Here is an 8,190-nt window from a genome sequence, read left to right on the forward strand (position 1 = left end):
TCCCTTATGATTATACAGTGGAAGTGAGAAATAGATTTAAGGGACTAGATCTAATAGACAGAGTGCCTGATGAACTATGGACGGAGGTTCGTGACACTGTACAGGAGACAGGGAGGAAGACCATCCCCAAGACAAAGAAATGCAAAAAAGCAAAATGGCTGTCTGAGGAGGCCTTACAAATAGCTGTGAAAAGAAGAGAAGCAAAAAGCAAAGGAGAAAAGGAAAGATATACTCATTTAAATGCAGAGTTCCAAAGAGTAGCAAGGAGAGATAAGAAAGCCTTCCTCAGTGATCAATGCAAAGAAATAGAGGAAAACAATAGAATGGGAAAGACTAAGGATCTCTTCAAGAAAATTAGAGATACCAAGGGAACATTTCATACAAAGATGGGCTCAATAAAAGAGAGAAATGGTATGGACCTAACAGAAGCAGAAGATATTAAGAAGAGGTGGCAAGAATACACAGAAGAGCTATAGAGAAAAGATCTTCACAACCCAGATAATCACAATGCTGTGATCACTCACCTAGAGCCAAACATCCTGGAATGTGAAGTCAAGTAGGCCTTAGGAAACATCACCACGAACAAAGCTGGTAGAGGTGATGGAATTCCAGTTGAGCTATTTCAAATCCTAAAAGATGATGCTGTGAAAGTGCTGCACGCAAAATGTCAGCAAATTTGGAAAACTCAACAGTGGCCACAGGACTGGAAAAGGTCAGTTTTCATTCCAATCCCAAAGAAAGGCAATGCCAAGGAATGCTCAATTGCACTCATCTCACATGCTAGTAAAGCAATGCTCAAAATTCTCCATCCATGCTTCAGCAATACGTGAACCATGAATTTCCAGATGTTCAAGTTGGATTTAGCAAAGGCAGAGGAACCAGAGATCAAATTGCCAACATCCGCTGGATCATCGAAAAAGCAAGAGAGTTCCAGAAAAACATCTATTTCTGCTTTATTGACTATACCAAAGCCTTTGACTATGTGGATCACAGTCACAATAAACTGTGGAAAATTCTGAAAGAGATGGAAATACCAGACCACCTGACCTGCCTCTTGAGAAACCTGTATGCAGGTCAGGAAGCAACAGTTAGAACTAGACATGGAACAACAGACTGGTTCCAAATAGGAAAAGGAGTACATCAAGGCTGTATATTGTCACCCTGCTTATTTAACTTACATGCAGAGTACATCATGAGAAACGCTGGGCTGGAAGAAGCACAAGCTGGAATCAAGATTGCCGGGAGAAATATCAATAACCTCAGATATGCAGATGACACCACCCTTATGGCAGAAAGTGAAGAGGAACTAAAAAGCCTCTTGATGAAAGTGAAAGAGGAGAGTGAAAAAAATGGCTTAAATCTCAACATTCAGAAAACTAAGATCATGGCATCTGGTCCCAACACTTCATGGCAAATAGATGGGGAAACAGTGGAAACAGTGACTGACTATTTCTTTGGGTTCCAAAATCACTACAGATGGTGACTGCAGCCTTGAAATTAAAAGACGCTTACTCCTTGGAAGGAAAGTTATGACCAACCTAGACAGCATATTAAAAAGCAGAGACATTATTTTGCCATCAAAGGTCTGTCTAGTTAAGGCTATGGTTTTTCCAGTGGTCATGTATGGATGTGAGAGTCGGACTATAAAGAGAACTGAGTGCTGAAGAATTGATGCTTTTGAACTGTGGTGTTGGAGAAGACTCTTGAGAGTCCCTTGGACTACAAGGAGATCCAACTGGTCCATCCTAAAGGAGATCAGTCCTGGATGTTCATTGGAAGGACTGATGCTGAAGCTGAAACTCCAATACTTTGGCTGATGTGAAGGGCTGACTCATTTGAAAAGACCCTGATGCTGGGAGGGATTAGGGGCAGGAGGAGAAGGGGCCAACAGAGGATGAGATGGTTGGATGGCATCATCGACTCAATGGACATGAGTTTGGGTAAACTCCAGGAGTTGGTGATGGACAGGGAGGCAGGGCATGCTGTGGTTCATGGGGTCGCAAAGAGTCGGACACAAGTGAGTGACTGAACTTTACTGACCTGAAAGTCTTTGTCATTACTTTGTCTACTCTGCCATTGTAGCACTAAAACAGCCTTCGGAAATACATATATGGACAGCTCTGAATGTGTTACAACTTAACAGCTGGGGACCAACCTGAGGCTGTCACTTGCTCAGTTCAGTCAGTTTAGTCGCTCAGTCACGTCCAACTCTCTGCAACCCCATGGGCAGCATGCTAGGCTTCCCTGTCCATCACCAACTCCCGGAGCTTACTCAAACTCATGTCCATCGAGTCAGTGATGCCATTCAACCATCTCATCCTCTGTTGTCCCCTTCTTCTCCCACCTTCAATCTTTCCCAGCATCAGGGTCTTTTCAAATGAGTCAGTTCTTTAATCAGGTGGCCAAAGTATTGGAGTTTCAGCTTTAGCATCAGTCCTTCCAGTGAATATTTAGGACTGATTTCCTTTAGGACTGACTGGTTGGATCTCCTTGCAGTCACTTGCTAGCCTCCATTATAAGCCCATTTGAGTCAGTTTTCTGTTACTTGTTGCCCAAACTACCACCTATGATACACAGGTTCTAGTCCATTTCTGAGGTCCAGCTGCATCTTGCCCTTGGAGTGTATGAGGATCTTCCGTGCTCAGAACAGATGGCCAAAATATTTAAGCAAGGGTATACATAAACCCTGAGCTTCCCAGGTAGCACTAGTGGTAAAGAACCCACTTACCAATGCAGGAGACACAAGAGATGCGGGTTTGATCCCTGAGTTGGGAAGATCCCTTGGAGAAAGGCATAGCAACCCACTCCAGTACTCTTGCCTGGAGAAGCACATGAAAAGAGGTGCCTGGACGGCTACAGTCCATAGGGTCACAAAGCGCCGGACACAACTGAAGTGACTTAGCATGCACACATGCATGAAGCACCAACCAGCCATAAACACATACAGTGGTTATCTTGGGGTAAATTGGCTAATTATTAATCTGTCATTATCCCTCTATTAAGTCCTCTTTGTAACTTAAACCAGCCAGAGTTTATTTCTGTTATTTGTAAACAAATGCATCTTTACCATTTTTTTTTTCAGATTCTCACCTTAGATACTCTTTTAATCATCTTACCTTTTTTTTGTTGTTGTTAAGATGCTGATCAGTTTATATTATTTCTTCTTTTTGATTATTCCTTTCTTAAGTTCAGTATTCCAGGGACAAGATTATAATACCAATTCTTTTAAAAATTGGGCAGATGGAAACTTTCCCTGATAATGAGCTCTTTTTTGAATTCTGCAGGCCTTTATGATCAATAACATACAAGCTAGCACTTGACACATGAGGTATGACTATAGTATCAAAAAGACTTAAGCACACATGCCACTGCTCAGACATCCAATGAAGTTTGTTAAATGCAAATGCACCTAAAAGTTATATTTCAACAATGCTGCCATATAAAAGCATCTTTGGAATTCCTCCAATCTCCTCATTTTATTTTAATATCTGATGTTGATGAAGATCTATCACATTGTCATCAGGATTGGCTTTGAATGAATTCCTGCCATTTGCAACAAAAGAAGAAAAAAAAGATTTATCTTAAATATTTGCAATCATTGAGTATTTTCTTTTTTTCCTTTCCTTTCTCACATAATTGTTAGACACCACGATATGCCCAATAAGCACCTTTAAGTCTTCTAGGTGCTGGTGAGATAAAGTCCCTAGTATCAAAGTGTTCATAGTTTAAAAGGAGAGAAAGTAAATAAATAAGTCACTATGTAACCCAAATTTATCTAGGTTTCCACCAGTTCATAAGTACAAATATGGTCCTCCTAAGACAAATAGCCCAAATCGCACAAGCTTTGTCCCACTTACACATGTGGGAACACAGTCTCCTGTCAGGCTTTTGACATGGGTTCTCAGGCTGACCATTTATCCGTTTCCATTTCAGGTCTCTGCTGCTTTTTTCTGTTGTTGGTCGGTTGGTTGGGTTTTGTTTTGTTTTGTTTTTTGACTTTCAAAACTTTTCTTTTATGCTGGAAAACAATGATAGTATGGTTTAAGCTTTTCACTTTGTTTTTTAAAAAAAATTCTAAAAAACAATTTAACTGGGGATAAACCTCTGCAGTATGTAGCCTGACTGGCAGTCAGTGTCTGTAGAACCATTCAGAGTAGAGAATTCTTTTTTTTTTTTTTTAAAAAGAACTGCAACTTTATTAAAAGTAAATAAATGTAACATATAGTATGTACAGGTGGCACATGGTGCCAATTTTATTTGCAGATAGTATTCCAAAGTTCACAAGTTACACTTTTGCCACAGCCTTGGCTAAATCTTGAACTAGTGCAGAATTCAGCTGTGCTAGAGTGCTGATCTTAGCATGCTTAGATGTGGCATACTTGTTCTTGACAGTCATGTGCTTTGTAAGCCCGCGGTTCACCATGACCACATTCTTTGCCAGGTGTTGCATAACAACAAGAAGGGATTCCTCAGTGTATGACAGGTAATGCTGCAGAGTTGGTGTCCATTCACCATTATCAAGAATTTTCAGTGCTAAGCAAAAAGCTCCCGCTGCAATCTGAGAAGGAGGAAAGTGCACCATATCGTAGTCCAGCATAGTTAGTTCCATCAGATATTTGGCCAGAGTGTGTAGCTCAACATCAACCTCTCCAATCTTAGACGCTCTCCGAAGGAAATGCAGGGGTAGAGGGCGACCCAGACTAAAATTAAAAGCTCTTAGAATCTTCATTTCCATCTGTCTGATTTGAAACTTGGTGTAGGTATTGTCAGTCACAAAGGCAAAGTCACCGATTTCTGGAGGGTACATTTCCTCGTATTTGCTTGCAACAAACATGGCAGTGACTCCAACCAGCTGCAGCATCTTCTTGGGCACACAATTATCCTGCATGAACCGATCAATTATGGAAACAGTCATGTACATGGTCTCCTGCAGTAACCTGAATTTCATTTGAACTTGCACTAGCCAGTCAATTAGGATGGCTCTCATGTTTCCAGTGACTTCACGACCCATTAGGTATTTTGGTTTGACTGCTTGCTCTCCCTCAAGTTGTCTTAGATAAGCATAGATATCTTTCACATATTCACTACAAAGGTTTGGATCCGCTCCATCTTCTGCATCCACATCACTCACTGCAAGAATTACATCTGAGAAAGCCTGACACAAATATTCTTCTGCAGGGGCACAGCCAGATGTTTCCATGGGGCTTGGAGAGGGAGTATCGACCAAAATAGGCTCGGGGGAAAGTTTCTCTTCCTTAACAGGCTCCGGTTCCGGTTCTGGCTCTGGCTGGGGCTCCGGCACAGGTACAGGAGCCTTTTCCAGAGGTTTTGGTACTTTTTTAGCAGTAACTTTTCCAGCAGCTAAAGTTTTTGCTTCCTTTTTCAGAGGCAGTTTGGCCTGCGGTTGTTCACTGACTTTGTTACCGATGTCTCCTAGAGCTGTTCGGGGCCTCAGTCCGGGCTTAGAGATTGCAACAGAGGCCACAGGCACGCGCTTGGCCCCTGCCATACTGATCTTCGCCTTATTTTCAGCATTAATCTTACTGTTCCTGGTGATCCGGAGCGCCATGGCTTCTTCTGCACCGGGCAGCCGCTCAGCGAGGAGAGGGAGAGCACTGGAGCCCCCGACCAGCCGGGAGCTTGAGTCAACCACAGGCCCAGAGTAGAGAATTCTTACTGTTTTCCAGACTGACCTGCTTCAAAAAGGAAGACACAAGTTTAACTCAGTAAGCAAACGTAGAGCTGCAACAGGAGAAAAACTGCCGCACAACTGCACTCATCTCACACGCTAGCAAGAACTTCCAGATGTTCAAGCTGGATTTAGAATTGGCAAAGGAACCAGAGATTAAATTGCTAACATCTGCTGGAACATAGAAAAAGTAAGAGAATTCCAGAAAAACATCTGCTTCATTGACTATGCTAAAGCCTTTGACTGTATGGATCACAACAAACTGTGGAAAATTCTTAAAGAGAGGGGAATACCAGACCACCTGACCTGCCTCCTGAGAAATCTGTATGCAGGTCAAGAAGCAACAGTTAGAACTGAACATGGAACAATGGACTGGTTGCTAATTGGGAAAAAAGTACATCAGGCTGTATATTGTCACCTGCTTGTTTAACTTATATGCAGAGTACATCATGCAAAATCCCAGACTGGATGAAGCACAAGCTGGAATCAAGACTGCCGGGAGAAATATCAATAACCTCAGATATGCAGATGACACCACCCTTATGGCAGAAAGTGAAACAGAACTAAGGAGATTCTTAATGAAAGTGAAAGAGGAGAGTGAAAAAGTTGGCTAATACTCAACATTCAAAAATCTAAGATCATGCCATCTGGTCCCATCACTTCATGGCAAATAGATGGGGAAACAATGGAAACAGTGAGAGACTTGATTTTCTTGGGCTCCAAAATCACTGCAGATGGGGACTGCAGCCATGAAATTAAAAGATGCTTGCTCCTTGGAAGAAAAGTTGTGACAAGCCTAGACACCATATTAAAAAGCAGAGACGTTACTTAACCAACAAAGGTCTGTCTAGTCAAAGCTATGGCTTTTCCAGTAGTCATGTATGGATGTGAGAGTTGGACCACAAAGAATGCTGAGGGCCAAAAAGAATTGATGCTTTTGAAATGTAGTGTTGAAGAATACTCCTGAGAATCCCTTGGACAGCAAGGAGATCAAACCAGTCAGTCCTAAAGGAAATCAGTCCTGAATATTCATTGGAAGGACTGATGTTGAAGCTGAGGCTCCAATACTTTGGCCACCTGATGCGAAGAACTGACTCACTGGAAAATACCCTGATGCTAGGAAAGATTCAAGGCAGGAGAAGAAGGGGATGACAGAGGATGTGATGGTTGGATGGCATCACTAACTCGATGGACATGAGTTTGAGCAAGGCCTGGGAGTTGGTGATGGTCAGGAAAGCTTAGCATGCTGCAGTCTATTGGGTCACAGAGTCAGACATGACCGAGCAACTGAACTGAACTGAAGTTTAACTCAATAAGCAAACGTAGAGCTAAAGTATAGGAGAAAAATGGAAAAAGAGAGTGGCTGAGACTTTTCTTCTCAAGCTCAACCAGTTGCCTCTCATTTTCAGTAGTAGATTTTAAAAGAAAATAAATTTCTATACATCGTATGATATCCCTTACATGTGGAATCTAAAAAGACATGATAAAAATGAACTTCTGTACAAAGCAGAAACAGATTCACAGACTTAGAGAACAATTTTATGCTTGGCTGGGGGAGGGGGCAAGGATAGGGGTAAAGGACAGTTAGAGAGCTTGGAATGGATAAGAACACACTGCTAAATTTAAAATTGGTAACCAACAAGGACCTACTGTATAGTACACGGAACTCTGCTCAATGTTACATATGGCAGTCTAGACGGGAGGGGAGTTTGGAGGAGAATGATACATATACATATGTACATATACATATACATATATATGGCTGAGTCCCTTTGTTGTCCACCTGAAGCTATCATAACATTGTTAATTGGCCATACTCCAATACAAAATAAAAAGTTTAATAAAAAATAAATAAACATAAAAAAGAGCATACATTTCTGCAGATGGTAATTCTTGGTCATCATAGCAACAATAAGCTCTAAGAAGGCAGGGGTTTTATACTTTTTCTTCAGCACTGTCCAAGACAGTGCCAGACACTAGCAGCTCATATAAACAAGACATACATGAACAAAATGAATGGATGATTCCTAAATAAAGTTAGTCCTTTGCTCCACATTTCACTGCTATCCCTAGTGAATGCCCCTCCCCTCACTGGGTGCTACATTTTGTTTTCTGGGTCCTAATGCCCTTTCTCTTCCCAAGTCCTTGGTGATCACAGTCTTTTCAAATTCTGTCAGATTCTTTCCATAAGAATTCAAGCCTGGTTCTTGGGTCATTAGTGGAGAATAGATATACATGACCCTCAACTACGGCCCAGGCTCAAACTTAATTTCCGGACTTGATGATAATATAGAGTGATAAGAATTATACTAGATGCACATACAGAGACCTAGCAAAAGAGATGAGAAACTGAAGACAGCAGGAAATTAGAGGGAGGGGGATAGCTGGTGTCCCCCTCCCTCTAATGGTGGCGGATTAAACTTCTGCTTCATAGTTTTGCCTTTTACTTGCCCTGAATGTTGTCTTCATAACCTGATTGTATCTTTCTTCTCCTTGTTTTA

At 41.7% G+C, this 8,190-nt stretch overlaps 1 pseudogene; it reads right to left on the reverse strand.

The window, feature by feature from the left end:
* Positions 1–4,161: 4,161 nt before the first annotated feature.
* LOC110151812 (G2/mitotic-specific cyclin-B1 pseudogene) lies at positions 4,162–5,685 on the reverse strand (annotated as a pseudogene).
* Positions 5,686–8,190: the final 2,505 nt, after the last annotated feature.

This window comes from Odocoileus virginianus, chromosome 2 (genome assembly GCF_023699985.2).
Source record: "Odocoileus virginianus isolate 20LAN1187 ecotype Illinois chromosome 2, Ovbor_1.2, whole genome shotgun sequence".
In the NCBI taxonomy this organism is placed as follows: Eukaryota; Metazoa; Chordata; class Mammalia; order Artiodactyla; family Cervidae; genus Odocoileus; species Odocoileus virginianus.